This window comes from Paralichthys olivaceus, chromosome 15, assembly GCF_024713975.1.
Source record: "Paralichthys olivaceus isolate ysfri-2021 chromosome 15, ASM2471397v2, whole genome shotgun sequence".
NCBI classification, from domain to species: Eukaryota; Metazoa; Chordata; class Actinopteri; order Pleuronectiformes; family Paralichthyidae; genus Paralichthys; species Paralichthys olivaceus.
This window is the reverse complement of record NC_091107.1, coordinates 23,877,144-23,897,156: the sequence shown is the minus strand read 5'-3', so window position 1 is coordinate 23,897,156 and position 20,013 is coordinate 23,877,144. Positions and strand designations below refer to the sequence as shown.

At 40.4% G+C, this 20,013-nt stretch overlaps 1 long non-coding RNA gene across 2 annotated transcripts; it reads right to left on the bottom strand.

Annotated features, from left to right (window-relative positions):
* Positions 1-8,537: 8,537 nt before the first annotated feature.
* On the bottom strand, positions 8,538-18,019 carry LOC138404904 (uncharacterized). 2 transcript variants are annotated; one of them, XR_011238649.1, is made up of 8 exons: positions 17,867-18,019; positions 17,352-17,505; positions 13,937-14,049; positions 12,123-12,180; positions 11,791-11,849; positions 11,458-11,546; positions 9,743-9,873; positions 8,538-8,724 (listed from the first exon to the last, which is right to left on the bottom strand). It is a non-coding gene; the product is annotated as an uncharacterized lncRNA (long non-coding RNA). The 2 variants fall into 2 exon arrangements; XR_011238648.1 differs by lacking the exons at positions 8,538-8,724; positions 9,743-9,873; positions 11,458-11,546; positions 11,791-11,849 and having other exon boundaries at positions 12,044-12,180; positions 17,867-18,018.
* Positions 18,020-20,013: the final 1,994 nt, after the last annotated feature.

Here is a 20,013-nt window from a genome sequence, read left to right as displayed (position 1 = left end):
TTGCTTTAACCCTCCGTTTAAGTGAATTGTTCTTTACTTTATTTGAAGTAAGAGTAGTTCAGTTAAAGAAGTCAAAGTACATTTCAGAACCTGTACTTTTATACTTTTACTTGGTTAAAGAATCCGAAACAGTGGTTAAACTTCTTTATTTTTAATACAAGTATCTGTACCTCTACTTGAGTAAAGAATGTGTGTGCTTTTATCACCTCTGCACACACATACACACACACAGTGGATTTTTTTTAACAACAGGGAGACCACAACTTCACAATAACACAACGATACCCACAAGCAACAGTTAAATTCGAAAAAACAAGCTGCAAAGCAACCAAACTCACGCCATGCAGTAGCAAACTGTCAATAACAACTGCCTGGACACTGCCTGGACACTCCAAACAATTTGTAGAGCAACACATAATGTCCTGAGCACGTACTTACATAGGCATCAGGACAAACACCAAATGTTAGCTCTCAACTTGAACCCGGTTATGATGCTGTGGCAAGACTTTAGAGTACAGCATGAATGTACAGTTCATGCTCAAAAACCTATGTGCTGGATTTTAAAAAGTCCTGCAATGGCAATGGTTCAAAAATTCCTCCACAGGGATGTAAAAGACTTAAAGTTATTGCAAATAGAACAGTATTTAGGTTTTGGGGTGGATTACCTTTTAATGGGGGATTTAGATTAACTCTTTCCTTTCAATAAATCCAATGATATACTCACATTGTCTTTACCTTATATTAAAATGTGTTTGATGATCTGCAACATTGCTCGAAAAACATTCCTCTGTTACGTCATGCTGTCAAAAAATAACTTGATGATGTGAAGAGCTATTTGTTTCTCTTATCTGTGAAGATAGTTCTTGATAAATCTTTATAAGGCTATATGTTTGGAGTCATTGCTATGTGCATGATTGTATTATGCATGTTATTAATTATAATATTTTTGCACGGCACTAAATACAAACGATTTCTGCATCATCATGCCACTTTCAATTAACATACAGAAACAGAAGCAAATGAGACAGAGCTGTGGTTGTTCTCTAAGATGTGATACAGTTACATTTTGTTCTGTTGTTGCCTTTTAACTGAAGTGCCAGTATGTATGACATGTGTCAGATCAGCCTATGTTGTGGTGGCTGGTCATTATCCTGTCTGGTCCATCGGCCATCACGGACCAACATCCTGTCTGGTCAACAGACTGAGGCCCCTGCTGAAGAAATACAGAGTCACTGTGTACTTGTCTGGCCATGACCACAATCTGCAGGTATGTAAGTGAGTGCACGCTCAATCATAAAAAATATCATGTGTAAATGATACACATCAAGGAAGTGTATCTCAGTGTGTTGTTATTTGTCTGTCTGTCTCTTTGACAGTTATTTATTCTTTTTCATATCCCACTTATCACACTGTGTTTGAGAAGAGCATGTGCAAGATTGCCCCTCTCTGTACAGGAGGTGGCATTCACTAGTGGGTGCTACAAAGACTGTACTTGTTGATAGTTCAAAGCTAGTTTGCATCATTTTCTGGCACCAAGACTGGCATGTCACAGGTTTTATACATTTCCAAAAATTAGAAACCATCCAGATAGTTATTGGGTTAAATGATACTTTGTTTCAACGGATATTACTGGTCAATATAATTAGTCATAAAGATGAAATCTTATTTATTTTATATGAGCACAGTGTTGACATATTGTTCCAGGAAGATGAGCATTTGTTTTTCCTGCAGTAGTATAACTTACAGTCCAACAATTGGCTTCAACTTATCTCAATGAAGTAAATGATTGCACAATGTGATGGCTACTGAGTAAAGACAGCCTTAAGAATGGTACACTGTAAGCCTTATCTTCACTATGCAAGTCTGTATGGCACAAAATGACCGTAAAAAAACTAAAGTCACTGCACAACAGAAGCAGAAAGGGAGGGGGGATTGAAAAGATGGAAACAATAACATAGAATGATACACTGTGATGGAATATCTGGTAACTTCATCTACCACTTGTATGATATGGTTTTATATTTAATTTTATAATTACCACAACATTATGAAGTTATCTGTGTCTCTGTAAAACACGTTGGAGCAAGCGGAATCTACTGTGCAATGTGAGTGTTGCAGTCTAAGCATACAGATGTGTTGATTGTCAATATGTGTGTGTCAGTGTAAGAGGGAATCAATGTGCTGCATAAAGCCCTACAATGAAATAAGATTGGAAACAAGTGGTTGATATGAGAACAGTTAAATCAGGAGAGACTTTAACTTGACAGTTGAATATTTTTTTTTATTTCTATGCAATTAAGACTTTTGGCATTTTGACCCCTATGTGATGTCATTGGCATCAGAGGGGTTGATGGAGAAATAATTATGAATGACTCTGCTGGACTGGACCATGGCTTCGGATTAAACCGGAGGAGATTGGGTTGAAGGGGAGTTACAGCGGATCACTAATGACAGCTGACTGCCGGAGAGAGGAGAAAGGATTTCAAATTTGATCACAACCGCACGACTGGCTGGATGAGATTGCGGCAATATCTGAATGGGCATTCAAAATGCCCACAATCAGCTGATTAATAAGAAAAAATATATATAGAGAGATAGATTTGTGAGTAATTGAATATTTCAAATTTCAAATTTATATAGCACGGTATCACAACAAGCAGTTGTCTAAGGGTGCTGCACAAAAGTCCAAGTCCAAGAAGAAACACAAAATCCAACTTGTTCCACACCGAGCAAGCATGAGCAACAGCGGGGAGGAAAAACTCCCAGGTGTAAGAAACCTCCGGCAGAACTGGGCTCTTTGTGGACGGCCTCTGCCAGGAACGGTTTATGAGAAAGTTTTCCTGAATTATACTTCCTACTTATACTGTGCAGCTTCATGTTGCAGCTGAATACCCCTCATCTTACCCTCCTCTTCCAAACATGAAAGAGAACCTGTGGCAGCCTTCACTTGTCATAAAAACTCAAGAGGCGTTTAGTTTGTCCAGTTTTTACTACTGTAAAAACATGGCGGCCTCTGTAGAGAGGACCTGCTCCCCATGTAAATATAAAGTATTTAAATATAGATGGCTCATTCTAAGAAAACAACAATCATACAATTTAGATAAAACACACTAGTGAAAACATCACTAGGATTGCTTTGTATTCACTTTCTGCTCCCTTTCACCTAAATCTTACACACTGAACCTTTAATGAATTTTGTCGCTGTATCTTGGTCTAATTGAGCACAACATTGATGCCTTTAATGCTGTCTGTCTCTGTACTTTTAACAGTTCATCAGAGAGGATGATGGGAGCTCATATGTAGTCAGTGGGAGTGGGGTGGTCAGCGATCCTGACACCACTCACAAGGACAGTGTTCCTCAGTCCTGGCAGCTCTACTCCAGTCCTGTCAATCACACAATAGGAGGCGTGGCTTACTTCCAGGTCACTGAGCATAAGATGACAGTCACCTTCATGCAGACTAACGGGAAATGTGTTTACTGCACAGAGCTGCCAATACGTATAGTCAGAAGTAATGGCATGCTCTAAAACTGAAGATATGATTACTGATATCTTTGGGCGATGGCATGTTACTATTAAGTGAAATGTGTATATATTAAGATATATTCATAGTATTTTGTACTGTATGTAATGTTTGACACATGTAACAAAATACAAACTGTTTTATGTCTTTTGTTGTGCATTGTATTTCATGATGGAGGCCTCAATGTGCAGGATAAAATATAGCTCTACTTGCATACAAGTAAGTAGTAGTGCAATAGTAGAGCCAAGTAGAGCATTGTTAGGTTTGCAACCAAAACATCTGCTCTGCCATTTTCACTCAAAATTGGACCAAATTAATATTTGATTGTCATATTACTGCTTTTATTTGTTCAAGTTTGTATTTACTTTGCTTGCTTTTCAGTCAAAGCACTTCCGTTTTTTAAAGTGCTATATGAATAAAGTGTATTAGTAGTATCAATATTATTATTATTATTATAGTATTCAAGTGAGTTTACTATGAGTGAGTGACTACAACAAGTTTCTGGAATCAGTGTGGGCGCCCATCTGCCTTGACTAGAGGAGAATAATGGAGGAGAGGAGAGATGAGTGGATAAGAGGGGAGAGAAGAGAGAGACAGAGAGAGACTGTTGTTGTCATAAAAATATAAATATAATGAATAGTGATACATTGAGATGCAATTATATTATTAATAATAACAGTTTATCATCATCATCATAATCATAATATGGTGGTAGTATTAGTAGTGAAATTTGGAGAGAGAGGGAGAGAGATAGATAGATGGAAGCACAAACAATGGACTTTAATTACATGAAGTAATATGATAAAAATATGGGGCCACAGGCACAGTTCAGTGCATGTTGGGAGTTGTAGAAGAAAATTGTTGTTGTTTTCTCTATTTCTTTTGATATTTTTATGCACCTTTCAAGTTCCTGCTTTTCTTCATGACATCGATCTTTGTGTTTACTGTATCTACTTTCCCAGGAGGATGGCTTTTGAGACAGCTTTCCTGATTACATGTTGTTATGGCCTGGCTGGCTGAGACCATAACAATAATAATAATAAATGTATTTATACATAAAATGCAGCTAAAATGTATTATCATAGCAACAAGTCTTGAGTTGTTTCTTAAAACTATCAACAGAAGAAGCATGTCTGATGTGTGGTGGGAGTTTGTTCCAAACCTTTGGATAGCATAGCATAGGAAAGAGAAGCAAGAGAAAGCTGCTTCCCCAAACCTTTTATAGTTTGTTTTGGGGACATTGAGCAAGCCCGCTGTAGACGACCTGAGGGAATGATTCGTAACATATTCCCATAAACAGTCAGAGATGTATGACGGTGCTGTACCATTAAGAGAATTAAAAACAAGCAAAATAATTTTAAAATCAATCCTCAGTGATGCTAGAATCCAGTGTAAAGACACTAAAATAAGAGTAATATGGAATCTTTTCCTATTTCTCATTAAAACCATGGCTGCTGAATTTTGCAAAAACTGTAGGCGATCGATGGATTTTTTCGGTAATCCTGAATATAGTGCATTACAGTAGTCCAGGCGAGAAAGTATAAAAGCATGAATCAACTTTTTGGCAGTTTCCAAAGTGAGGTACAGTCTTACTCTTGCAATGTTTCTTAAATGATAAAAGGCAATCTTTGTGACATTGTTTATGTGTGGATTAAAATCTAGTCCTGAGTAACACCCAGGTTCTTTATTTTTGATTTGTTTTGCTGCTCCAACTTTGCCGATAATCTTTTGTCCTTGAACATTACAAGATTTTCAGTTTTATTTTCACAGGCAATTTATAACTTGGTTTGGCGCATCAGAGTCATCTGGCACTAAATAAGGGAAGACACATGATGGATCAGATTTTTCTAACAAAAAGTAATTTTCAAAGAACTAAAACAAAAAAGAAATTCAACTGATAAGGCTGACAGGAACTGAATTCCAGACCAAAACAAGATCAAATTAATGCTACAGAAATCAAAACTCATCTGAATGGCAGGATGAGCATGGCTATTATTATATGAGGCAGTGGCCAGCTACCTCTACTTCACTGATGGCCCCCAGCTCCAGCCAAAGCAGGATCTTGCAACACAAGACACACAAGCAAGTAAACCTAGGCAAGATGCTGAACCCCAAATTGCCCTTCATTGAAAAAAAAACTGTATGAATATGTGTGTGAATGGGTGAATTGCAAACTGTATTGTAAAGTGCTTTGAGTGATCATCAAGACTAGAAAGGTGCTATATAAATACAAACCATTCACAAGCTCTCACATCACAGTGTGAATTCAATTTACTTGAACCCCCAATGCATACAGATATGCCACATCAGCAGGGGTGCTGAAGGTGTTTATCACATGACTTAGTGAATGATTGGAGCATAATTGTATAATAAATTAGCCTGTCCAGGACTTCCTGGAGTTGTATTCACATTTGTTTTCACAGAGACCCCTCCATCGGCAAAGAGATGAGTAGATAATGAGTGAATTTTCTTTTTGCGTTGAACTATCCATTTAAGTGATGATACAAAAACCTAAACTCTGAATGTTGTCCATTAGAAAGAATTGTACCGCCTTGTGTGATGTCTCTCCCCACTCTGCAGTGAGTAAAACACATCTGAACAAGCCACAACATTTTTATTCTTTCACAGAATTCCCCAAGCGGTCGACAGGTAACAAATGCATGGACTACTTTTTCAGCATTCTTTGAGACGAGATGTTTCTCATTTTCATATTTTGTAGGTGGAAGAAGGCTGTCCCAGAGGCTTGTTTTCATGTAACTCCAAGGTTCCCCACAGTAAAGCTGGGGGCCAGGCTTAAGCCATGCAAGATAACTGGGTTCAGACCTCTTTATATACAGTCTATGGTTCAGACAATGTTTCTCTGAGACATTTAAGTACTTCTCTTTTGTTTGCCGTAAACCATATTATATTGTATGGCATCAAGATGTAATTATCTGTAGAAATGTCAGTCTGTGAATGTAACAAATGGTTTCATTTGAGGTTTAATTGATGGGTGCAGAATGGCCCTGAAACACGATATTTCCTTTGATTACTATCCTACCTCATTACCTCTACCTTCACTGTGGCTCTTCATATTGTAGGCATGGACAAGGCTATTCTTAATTCTTGGTTATTTACCCAAATTTGTAAAAGACTATGGTTTATCTTTTCTACTTTGTATTTGTATTTTGGTTTTCTTACATGATGCCCATGGGTGATCATGACCATCTCATTGCTGAATATTAGTTGTGAAAACTTATTGTTGTTTCTATCTTGGCATAGAAATTGTGTTATCTCCCTGCTAAAATTTGTAGAATCAACAAAATGCATTCTGTCCACTTTACTGTTTGGATTGACTAAATGAAAATAATGAAGTTAATCTGGGTAACTTTACAGCTTTAACTGTAACTGGTGAGATAGTAGTAATATGTGTCAGTTGTGCTGCTGCTGCTGCTTCAATCATTTCAGCTTTAAATACCTCGAGGTCCACTTCAGTGACGACCTCACCTGGACATTAAACGCCACACAGCTAGTCATGAAGGCTCAACAGCGGCTGTACTTCCTGAGGAGGCTGAGGAAGTTTGGGATGACTCCTAAGATCCTCAGCAACTTCTACAGCTGCATCATAGAGAGCATATTGACCAGCTGCATCACCGTGTGGTACGACAGCACATTTACTATGGACCGCAAACGCCTGCAGAGAGTGGTGAAGACAGCAGAAAAAATCATCAAGAACTCACTCACATTTACCACCGCAGGCAGGGTTCACAGGAGAGCTGCCTCCATTATTAAACTATCTCCACTTGCACAGTTTACATTTACATTGCATACATTTGCACTGCTCAGTTTTGCAAAATCCTCACCCTATTCACCTCATTACCCTTGTTTTCACCTTACTCTTAAACATGTTTCATATTCTTACTGTATTTGATGTCAATATTGTATTTGAATGTCAATTTTGGTCGGCTGGTTTTCCAGAAAGGACAGCACAAGAATTTCAATTCACAGGGGAACGTGTGTTCTCGTGTGTATTGGACAGTAAAAATTGTTGAATCTTGAATTGGCAAGAAAACATTCAGCCACTCAGCCCTTTATGGAATAGTTTGGACATGGCTACAGACAAATAACAAAGGCCGTGTCCAAGATGAAACACTAAAACACTTGACTTCTGCTAACGATAGTCTTTGGTTTCCACTGACTGCATTTCCATTGGATTTGCACTCAAAATCATTGATTTTTAATGGTTTGTGAGTGTAGGAATAATGGGGATTGTGACTTGATTAGGTGGGTGCAATGGTTTTTTCCGTCCACTAGATGGAGGTCATTGACCACGGATCACAACAGTTTTTCCAAGATTCAACATCTTGAATCAACTTTATCAGTGTTCAAGTCAAGTCAACTTTATGATCAATAATGCCATATGTGCAGGAAGTACAGAGAATTGAAATAGCTTTTCCCTCTTATCCCCAGTGCAAACAGCATTCAACATGAAATATAAAATATCAAAAATTGAAGTCATTCAAAGATATAAACAGGCAGTGGCAAATCTAGACCATATCAAGAGTATAAATATGGCAGATATGGCGGGATGAACAGAATGAATGGTATAAATATAAACAGAATTATCAGTGGAATATAAATATGGCAGTATGTACAGAATTACAGTACTAATATAAATGTGATGCTCTCCCAAAAAAGTCCAGCACTACAAACCACCACCACCACGACTACAAATAACCTGAAACGTGCTCCTAACACTATTCTGGAGGAACGATTTGGGCCTCCACACTTGGTGAAACTTTCACTACTGACCATCCCATTCGCTTTTAATGGGGAGTGTTTTTCCCTGAATATCTCAGGGACCGAAGGTCATAGCTGCCGGGCACTGCCACCGACAGAAAGAGCACCCCTGAAAATGGGGGGGGTTTGCCAAACTAATAATAATATAGTAGTAATATGTGTCAGTTGTGCTGCTGCTGCTGCTTCAATCATTTCAGCTTTAAATACCTCGGGGTCCACTTCAGTGACAACCTCACCTGGACATTAAACGCCACACAGCTAGTCATGAAGGCTCAACAGCGGCTGTACTTCCTGAGGAGGCTGAGGAAGTTTGGGATGACTCCTAAGATCCTCAGCAACTTCTACAGCTGCATCATTGAGAGCATATTGACCAGCTGCATCACCGTGTGGTACGACAGCACATTTACTATGGACCGCAAACGCCTGCAGAGAGTGGTGAAGACAGCAGAAAAAATCATCAAGAACTCACTGCCCTCTCTGCAGAGCATTTACCACCGCAGGCAGGGTTCACAGGAGAGCTGCCTCCATTATTAAACTATGTCCATTTGTACTGTTTACATTTACATTGCATACATTTGCACTGCTCAGTTTTGCAAAATCCTCACCCTATTCACCTCATTACCCTTGTTTTCACCTTACTCTTAAACATGTTTCATATTCTTATTGTATTTGATGTCAATATTGTATTTGAATGTCAATTTTGGTCAGCTGGTTTTCCAGAAAGGACAGCACAAGAATTTCAATTCACAGGGGAACGTGTGTTCTGCTGTGTATTTGACAGTAAAAATTGTTGCATCTTGAATTGGCAAGAAAACATTCAGCCACTCGGCCCTTTATGGAATAGTTTGGACATGGCTACAGACAAATAACAAAGGCAGTGTCCAAGATGAAACACTAAAACACTTGACTTCTGCTAACAATAGTCTTTGGTTTCCACTGACTGCATTTCCATTGGATTTGCACTCAAAATCATTGATTTTTAATGGTTTGTGAGTGTAGGAATAATGGGGATTGTGACTTGATTAGGTGGGTGCAATGGTTTTTTCCGTCCACTAGATGGAGGTCATTGAACACGGATCACAACAGTTCTTCCAAGATTCAACATCTTGAATCAACTTTATCAGTGTTCAAGTCAAGTCAACTTTATGATCAATAATTACATATGTGCAGGACATATAGAGAATTGAAATAGTGTTTCCCTCTTATCCCCGGTGCAAACAGCATTCAACTTGAAATATAAAATATCAAAAATAGAAGTCATTCAAAGATATAAACAGGCAGTGGCAAATCTAGATGATATCAAAGATTCGCAGTTTGGACCCCTGACCAGCTAGAGCTCTGACATTTTGCACACTGGATCTCCTCTCACCCCAGAAGGCTCCATATGTGTTATTAAAGCTCTGGGTGTTGCAGGTCAAGAGATCTAATTTTTTCCACCTACCTCCTACCTCAGTTCGAGCCCAAAACCACCCAGGGGCCCCAAGTTTTCAGTAGAGGTTCCCCCAGGGACCCAGGAAGCACAACTACATTCGGGTCGCCGTAGCCGGAAGTTGTTTTTATAGTGTAAAATACCTGAAAAAGGGAGTATTTGAGTGAACGATAAATGGACACATACCTTTCTCAGATCATGTGTATTATGACTCATTATCAGGGTAACCACCTACCGTAAATACAAATGCCACAATGTGTACAATTACTGCTGAATATCTACCGAACTGAAATATTACATACGTCAATAGACTATACTGAAATATTACTATAGACAATGTACATCCAGACAGACATTTAACATGTCTTATCTGTCACCTAGCACTTGCATTCATCAAACAACTTTGGATACCAGTAATAACGTAAACATAAGCATGTAAGATAAACAAATACAGCATTTCACAAAATATTCTTTAACTCGGCTTACTTCTAATATACTGATAATATATTGCAACTCACAATTTAGAACAGTACACTCACTCAGTAACGCAAATATTTCTGAAAAAATAAATTTAAAATACCCTGCTTGCAACAACACTAGTCATATAGTTTTTCCACAGCCACGGTGTACTACTATTGCACAGACGGCGCACAGTTAGCATTGCAGGAGATTAATGTGCCTTATGTTGACTTAATCGTCGTCATGTAATTATCAATATTACTTCACGCTACACGAACAGACCGTATTACAAATAGTTTCCTGAGCACATATACACATTCACCTAACACACTGGTAAATATTAACCATTACTTTGAGGTACTGCTGTCAAAATGGAACTTCAAAAATTGGCTTAATTGATACCAAAGGTCACAGAGGTCACCTGGGCCCCTCTGCGGTTTTGGTGAAAATGGGTAATGCAGGCTCAAAGAGCCTCTCGTGACCAGTGGGTCAAATATGGGGCTCCTAGGCCCTTGGGAAGGCCCCGAAAGGGATCCTAATTTTCCCAAAAGCTCCAGAACCAAGAGGCTGCCAACCCAGTCACACTACCCAAGTTGGAAGCACCTTGTGAGGCATGCCTGCTGGACAATTGGTGGCACTTTTCCTAGATGTAAAATGCCTACAAGTTTCTGAGTCGTGTCTTTTTGGCCCCTGTTTAGGCCCCTGACCAGGTAGAGGGCTAAAATCCAAGAGACAACTCATGTAACATTGATAAGAAATTCACTCAAGCAGTGACTCCAAGTTACCAGATATAATGAAATTCCCTACTGACAGTCCTAACATATCACATTTACAGTGACTTGAGGTTACTCTGACCTTTAACTTCGAAGGGAATAAAATCGTTCATCTTTGAGTTGAAGTTACTGTTTTTACCAAGTTTGACGAGATTCCCATGAGCTGATCTTTAGATGTCATTTTCAGGAAAAATATTAACATACTTTGTGAGAACACTGTGACATTTGGCCACCAAAATTGAATCCAATGTCATGCGAATGTTGGTGCCAAATGTGAAAGAATTCCCTCAAGGCATTTCGGATATATCGCATTTACAAGGCAAGAAGTGTGTTTTGTGAGGTCCTAGTGACCTTGCCATTTGATCTTTGACAACTGAATTCTATTCAAGTTATCATTGAGTCCAAGTGAATGTTTGTGCCACATGTAATGATATTTCCTTTGTATTCAAAACAATGCAAAGTCAAGTGAGCTTGACCTTTCGACCTTTGACTTACATAATGTAGTTGTTCATGAGATATCGCTTTCACATGAATGGGACAGACAGATGGATGGACAAGCTGAAAACATAATGCCTCTGGCCACACTGAAAGTGAAAATGGTAAAGAAATAAATATAGCAATACATGATGAATAATTTGTTCCCTGTTCTTTTAATTTACATGGATGATTTCTTGACAAAACAAGCCAACTCTATAAATGTGAACTGAGTGTCAGAAATTAACACGACATTCATAGCATCTGCAAACAATTTTCCCCCACAAATTTCTGTAACTTTCTGAGAATCTACTTCACAGTATATTGTAAAATATCATGCGTTTCAATACTCACATTATTGATGGAACCTCAGTGATGTCTACTGTCCCTGGCTCAGACACTCTCTCAAGCATCTACAGTACATGTCAAGACAGGTAATGGTAGAATTAAAATAACATTAGATATCTACAATTCATTTGAACTATTGTAGTTTCAGAAATTCATTTTATTCCGAGTTCAGTCAGGAACTCTTTGTCATGATTTACCCATTTGTTGCAAATGGGGACACAGTTATGATTGGCGCTGAAGTCTCCATTCTATGGATGTTCCCTGGTTAGCCGAGCAGCGTGCTGAGATAAAACAGGGAACATATGCAGAGCCCCCAGTGGGCGTAGCAGGCAAGGTACCTTTGTTTAAGATGATTTACCACAACCGTGTTTGGACTCGGTGCTGTGGTGGCAGTTTCTGTGAAACAAGCACAAAGTCAAACACTTCTTTCTTTAAGTTTAATTCAGCATCTGCAGATGGACTCATTGGTACACATCACCTTAATGACATGCACAAATAAGCAAAGAACATAGGAGAATCTGTGTTCTTATAAATCACCGCCCCCTCCCACTAAGCATGCAAAGGTATATATTACCCTTCTGTATTTTCACTCAGTGGAGGAGACATCCTGTCCTTTTGTTTACATGTTCTGTGGATGACTCCCCCCCCCCTGTGAGATCCCAGTTGTTTGATCCCAATCAGAGATACGAGATACCATAAAGTTGTGGTTTCTCAAGGCCATAAAACTCAAGTTTCTTAAGCCATCACCGTAAACCTTAAAGTTGCCCTTTTAGATGAACAATTTGGTCAACCATTTGGTCAGTCCTCCACATACATGTCTGTTTATGCATTTATACACACACAAATGTAAAATTTCCATTACAGTGCTAAAAGTGTTATAGCTTAGCAGGGATCAGTGAGGATGAGGTTGTATTTAAAGGGACCGCTTTGGTGAGAGAATGGGCTGTGATTGGTGGGTGACTGACGAGCACCCATAAACCTATCGGTATAGCTGAGCACATGACTCCGTGTCCTGCATGAACTAACACAATGCTTCATTAATCACAATTCTAGTTTAGGATTTCCACAATGACATTCTAACTTTAAACTTCATTTAAGGTATCTTGAATTGAGGCAAATTAAAGCTGACCTTGAATTATGATCAGTCAGAATCAAATTGTCATATATCACAAATCATAAACTGGATTTATTTTCATAATTAATTATGGATACAATTCCAAGGTATGTTGCAGAAATCTGGAATGGATATCTATATCATTGAGCATTGTACAAGAAGACAAGTAAATTATTTTTAAATAAACAGCATGGAACATGGACATGTTACTACATGTTCTACTGAATAAGGGATCAGCCACATGCTATCCGTAATACAAACAGCCATCATCAGGGACATAGTCATCAGAGAGATCATAGTTAATGTTCATCCCAAGGTACTTGTAGTTCTTTACAAAGTCTATCACCTGCCCCTTGATGATAGTACTCAGAGTTTGAGGGCTGATGCCTAAAACTCATGTCCTTGGTTTTTGTCACATTTAGTAGTAAAAATGCAGTCACAGCAATACAGATTCACAATCCACAATGGGACCATGGCTGTTCTCATCCGCATGGAGGAGACTGACTGTCACAGAGTCATCAGCAAGTTTGAAAAGTAATCTGTTGTCATGCCAGCTGCGGCAGTCATCAGTATACACATTACAGAGTGAAAAGACACAGGAGAAGACCCTGTGGATGATGACAATGCCTCTTACGTGCATTTGTTTACCCTCACTTTCTGTGTTACTTGTCAGTTGCAGCTCGAGGCATCATGCATGTATCCAATATTATCTTTTCCAGGCACTATACTGGTACTGTAGTACCTACAAGTTATGCACGTTCCATTTTGCATGGGGACATTTAAAACAAACCAGTCTACAACATAGTAAAAATCACATGAAAATCAACTGCCCTCCTCATCTTTTCATATGTTTTTACTCCCCAATTTTTTAATGTGGATTTAGAATTTGATACTGAGCATAGCCGTGAAATTGGCTCCCCAATAGAAATGGTACAAGTTGTCAAATTAATGTTACCTACATAAATCCCCACAGATTTACAAAACATTCTCAGAACACAGTTTACATCAGAGTAAGGTATCACATTTTTTATTACTCACCTTATTGATGGAACCTCAACCATATTTACTGTCCCTGGCTCAGACTCTCTCTCAAGCATCTACAGTAGGTGTTTTCGTTCCCAAAACACAGTCTCTCTTGTGGTTTCAAGAGTCTGTAAGAGTAGAACATGAGGTAGAGCATTCAGCTACCAGGCAGACACCTTCTGTGCATTTAAGGTTAAACTTAAAACATTCCTTTTTGATAAAGCCTGGCTGGATCAGGTGAGTCCTGAACCCCCACACACACTCATTTATTTATTTTAATAAATGTCAATAACTATGTTATTGACGTGTCTTTTTTCTCCCATGTCCCTCTCTCTGTTTCTCTCTCATTGCAGGTATCTCTGACTCCAGAACTGAAGGAGAACAACTATTATTATTATCATTATTATTATTAACAACAATACTTAATTAATTATTATATTAATTGTTGCTGCTATCATTAATAATCAATAACTTCTTTACACTGTTATCGTTTACATTTTAACTAGTCAGAGCTGCTACCTGATGTTGCTCAAGTGTTCTGGTCTTTCGCCTCCCCCTCCCCACTGTTTCTCTTCTCTCCCCATTTTTCTCTGCTCACCCCAACCAGTAGAGGCAGATGACCGTCCACATTGAACCTGGTTCTGCTAGAGGTTTCTCCCTGTATATGAGGGAGTTTTTACTCTTCACAGTCACCAAAGTGCTTGCTCATTGTGGGAACTGTTAGGTTTCTCTATATTAAACAATATTTTAATGTCTTGACCTTCTATGTAAAGCTCCTTGAGATAATGTATATTATCATTTGGTGCTATACAAATAAAATTTAATTGAATTTGTAGCACCGGTATCACACCACTTACTGCGCCACTGGACCAGTTCTAGGTTCTAAGGCAGGGGTGGGGAACGTCCGGCCTCCGGGCCGTATACGGCCCGCGAGGCCATTTCAACTGGCCCGCAATGCAATACAATTTTTATATTTTATATCTTCATATATGCATACATGAATAAAAAAAAAAATCAGGAAAAAAAAAATATCGCCCGTCATTAGTTTTCCGAGAGAGAGTCCTATGTCCGAGTCAACGTCAGGGTCAGTGAACACAGCATGTGATGTACGTACCACTGCATTGGGTCGGAGTGACTGACACATGACAAGTACCGACACAAACAAGTGATGCATCATGGCGACTGTCAAGAAAAGGAAGGTGGACGGAGAATGCCGCGTATTTCAGGAAAAATGGACAAATGACTTTTTCTTTGTTGAAGTGAAAGGCAAGCCAGTGTGCCTAGTTTGTGGCGAGGCGCTTGCGGTGATGAAAAAGGCCAATGTCGAGCGCCATTACAGCTCGAAACATGCTAAACTCGACGAGTTGAAAGGACAAATGCGTTTGGATAAAATTAACGCTCTTCGTCGGAGTTTGGGTGCTCAACAGGCAGCTATCACACGGCCACAGACTGACAGAGAGAATATTACGCGTGCAAGTTTTGTGGTGAGTGAACTGATAGCCACGAAGCTGAAACCTCACGCTGAAGGAGAGTTCGTGAAGGAGTGCCTCGTAGCCGCCGCGGAGCTGCTAGCCCCCGACAAAGTGAAATCATTTCAAAGCGTCAGTTTGTCCCGGAGAACCGTTTCAGAAAGGATTACTGATATGGCGCAAGATATTGAAAAAACACTCAAGAACACTGCAAGAGACTTCGAGTATTTTTCTCTGGCCTGTGACGAGACAACAGACATCACACACACAGCGCAGCTTGCAATTTTTCTGCGTGGGATTACGTCTGAGTTTGAAACAAAGGAGGAGTTGCTGTCTTTGCAAGCCATGCATGGCACTACTAAAGGTGAGGATTTGTTCAATCAAGTTATTGTGGCCATGAACAATTTTGAACTGCCATTTGAGAAGTTGAGCGGCATCGCCACTGACGGAGCTCCCGCAATGGTTGGCGCGCAAAAAGGATTGACTGCTTTAGTCAAAAAAGAAATGAGCCGACTGAGTCTGGATCCAAGTGATTTAGTTGTATGCCACTGTATCATACATCAAGAGAGTTTGTGTGCACATTCCCTGAAGCTTAACAATGTGATGACAACAGTTGTGTCCACCATAAACTTCATTAAAAGCAGAGGGCTGAACAACCGCCAGTTCAAGGAGTTACTCAGCGAGCTTGAGTCAGAGTATGGTGATCTGGTTTATCATTGTGAAGTGTGATGGCTGAGTCGTGCAAATATGCTCGCACGGTTTTATACACTGCGGGAAGAAGTCAGACGCTTCATGGAGATGAAGGGTGGACCTGTCATGGAGCTCAGTGATGGCAAGTTCCTCCGTGATCTGGCCTTCATGGTGGACATCAGCAAGCACCTGTCAGAGCTAAAAATCAAGCTGCAAGGTCCCAACCAGCTCATCAGCTCTCTGCTTTCAAATGTGAAATCATTTGAAGTGAAGTTAAGGCTGTGGCAAGGACAGCTGGAAAGGGGAAACACTGTGAACTTTCCCACCCTACAAGAACAAAAGCCTGATGTTACGACTGAATATGCTGGTGAGTGTGCAAAACTCATCCAGGCACTTGATGAGAGGTTTCATGATGTGAAAAATATACAAAAGGAACTCGACGTGTTTGCGACACCATTTAATGTGCAACCGTCTGATGTGCCAGACAACCTCCAAATGGAAATAATTGATCTGCAAAACAACAACGAGCTCAAAGCCAAGTACCACAACCTTTCTCTGCTGGACTTTTACAAACTGTATGTTCGTGCTGAGGATTTTCCCATCCTGAGGAGACATGCCCTGAAGTTTGCATCTCTGTTTGGGACAACGTATCGCTGTGAACAGTTCTTTTCAAAACTGACTCTTGCAAAGACTCGCTTCCGCTCAAGACTGACTGACTCAAACTTGGAAAACCAGCTTCGAGTAGCATCATCATCACTGCCAGCTAATATCAGACGCCTTGCTAGAGAAAAACAGTTCCAGCCATCACATTAGGTGAGTCTAGACATGCAGCAAACATGAGGCTTAGTAACGCAGCAGTTATAGACTTTTTTTGTCTTTTTTTTCATCTTTAGTTATGTGTTCATAATGGTATGGCCCTCTGAGGACTTTGGAAAAATTGAAATGGCCCTTGATGTGAAAAAGATTCCCCACCCCTGTTCTAAGGAGTGGGAAGCAAGACTAATCACACCAGAGACCGTTGCTCTAAGTACAAAAGGCCGGCAATTTACTGAATGCAAAACACACATATAAAATACAGTACACAAAACAAAACAAATACCCTGCAGGTTCCTAATACTAAGGCAAGTATAATTGAAAAGAGTATTTCACTTTTTCCTTTCGTAGCTAATCTAAGTTAAGTTAGACCAGTCTTTTTTCTCCTCAGTTCAATTTAGTCCGAAAAAAATAACAAATCAATCAGTTCAGTTCAAACTAGTTCCTGATACTCCTACCACTGAGTCACCATACGCCGAAGATTTCCTCACTGGCGCGAAGGAGTAGATGAGTTGAAGGTGAAGGTCTGGGTCTGGCTCGCCATCTTGAATCCCGTCTGTGTGTGCACAGTCCTTGCTCCGACCCAGCTTCAAACCGAGCAAAAACCCTGACCTGTGTAACATGTCATAAACACAAATAATCTCTTTTTAAATCCTCAAATCACACAATTAAATGTTTCACAGTTTCTGAGTTGTAACGTTACTGCTGCGGTGTTTTTTCGTCTCAAAATGGCAGCGGAGCGGTCTCTTTCAACTCACGGCTCCGTCTCCCACACAAACTACAGCGCATACCTTTCATTTATACAGCTTACACACACTTTTGTAACATTTACAGTCTTCATAAACCCAAAAAAATAACTGATAAACAGGTTATGACGGAGCATTTCCTTGTGAATAGCTACGTTTTTAGCATTAGCTTTCCGCTAAAAAGGTACAACGCAGCAAAATTGCAAGAAAATAAACACAAAACTCACCAAAACCGGTGTGACTTAGTTCTCATAAAATCCCCGTCAGTTCCCGACCAGGTAAGTTATATTTTTCAACTGCTAAATCAACTTTTTTCACTCTTTTTCTGCTTATTAATCGCAGCTCGTTTTTCTCCGTTTTCTCCTCTGCTCTCTCCCTATGGTCTCTGCTGCAGCATCACGCAGGCGCTGCGTTGAGTGTCACTAGTCCCTTAAAGGGGCAGGCATGAAATTTCTGTCAGCATACTTTTAATCTTAAATAGACATTAAATTATTGTTGTATGAACATTTCTAATTAACTTTGATGAATTGACTTACATAAAATGGATCACTAATTTTAAACTTATTTATGCAGCCTTTAAACTATTTATTCTTATTTATATCATATCTTGACATGGGTTACAAATTGAATAGGTGATGGGATAATAATAGTAATTAATTGAGCAGTAGTCAAAGTCAAAGTCAAAGTCAAAGTAGCTTTATTGTCAACTATTTCACATGTAAACATACAAAGCAGTCGAAAGAACGTTTCCCACTCTCCCCACAGTGAAACATATAAAGTGCACAGGCACAACAGATAAACAACAGATAAACATTACATTACAGCAGTGCAAGTTAAAAGAGGTAAAAGTGATAAGTGATAAAAAAGTGATAAAGTGATAAAGTGCAGAGACAGTTTGTTTCAGAGTCCTGAGTGATTTTTGGAGGGGGGGGGGATTTCAGCCTGTTGTCAGATGGTCGGATATGGCTGGGGGGAGTGAGTGGAGAGAATTTAGCTTCCTGACAGCTTGGTGGATGAAGCTATTGCTGAGTCTGGTGGTGCGGGAACGGAGGGTCCTATACCTTCTTCCAGAGGGTAGGAGGCTGAAAAGGCTGTGTGCGGGGTGGCTGGTGTCCCTCGCAATCGAGGTGGCTTTCCGGGTGAGGCGGGTGGTGTATATGCTTTGCAAGGAGGGGAGTGGGGCACCAATGATCCTAGCAGCTGTGTTCACCACGCGTTGCAGTGCTTTTCGGCTGTATTCAGTGCAGCTACTGCCCCACACAGTGATGCAGCATGACAGGATGCTTTCAATGGTGCCCCTGTAGAATGTGTTCAGGATGGGAGTGGGGGCTTTTGCTTTCTTGAGCTTGCGGAGGAAGTAGAGGCGCCGCTGGGCTTTCTTCGCTAGTGATGCAGAGTTGGTGGCCCAGGAGAGGTCCTCACTGATGTGCACCCCCAGGAATTTGGTGCTGCTCACTCGCTCCACAGCAGCACCATCGATGGTCAGTGGTGGGTGTTCAGTGTGTCTTCTCCTGAAGTCAACCACAATCTCCTTTGTTTTGCTGACATTCAGCAGGAGGTTGTTGTCTCTGCACCACGTGGTCAAGAGGTTGACCTCCTTCCTGTAGTAGGTCTCATCGTTCTTGGTGATGAGACCCACCAGAGTAGTGTCGTCCGCAAACTTTACCAAGTGATTGGTGCTGTAGGTAGGTGTGCAGTCGTGAGTCAGCAGGGTGAAGAGCAGGGGACTGAGCACACAGCCTTGTGGGGCCCCTGTGCTCAGTGTGATGCTGCTCGAGATGTTGTTGCCGACTCGTACTGCTTGTGGCCGCTCGCTGAGGAAGTCCAACACCCAGTTGCAAAGGGAGGTGTTGAGCCCCAGCTGGTCCAGTTTACAGATGAGTTGTTGTGGGATAATGGTGTTAAAAGCTGAACTGAAGTCTATGAAAAGCATTCTTACATGTGAGTCTGCTTTTTCCAGGTGTGTGAGGGCTGGGTGGAGAGCAGAGCAGATTGCGTCTTCTGTGGAACGTTTGGCCCGGTATGCAAACTGAAAGGGGTCCATGGTGGGGGGGAGGATGGTCTTGATGTGTGACATGACTAGCCGTTCAAAGCACTTCATTATGATGGGGGTAAGTGCCACAGGGCGATAGTCATTGAAGCAGGATGGAGCCGGTTTCTTTGGTACAGGTATGATGATGGAGGTCTTGAAATGTGATGGAACAGCAGCTTGACTCAGAGAAGTGTTGAAGATAACTGTGAAGATATCCTTAAGCTCCTCTGCGCAGTCCCTCAGTACACGGCCTGGAATGTTGTCTGGGCCTGTTGCTTTTCGGGGGTTGATAGTGGCGAGTGCCCTCTTCACACTTTCTGCAGACAGGCAAAGAGCCTGGTC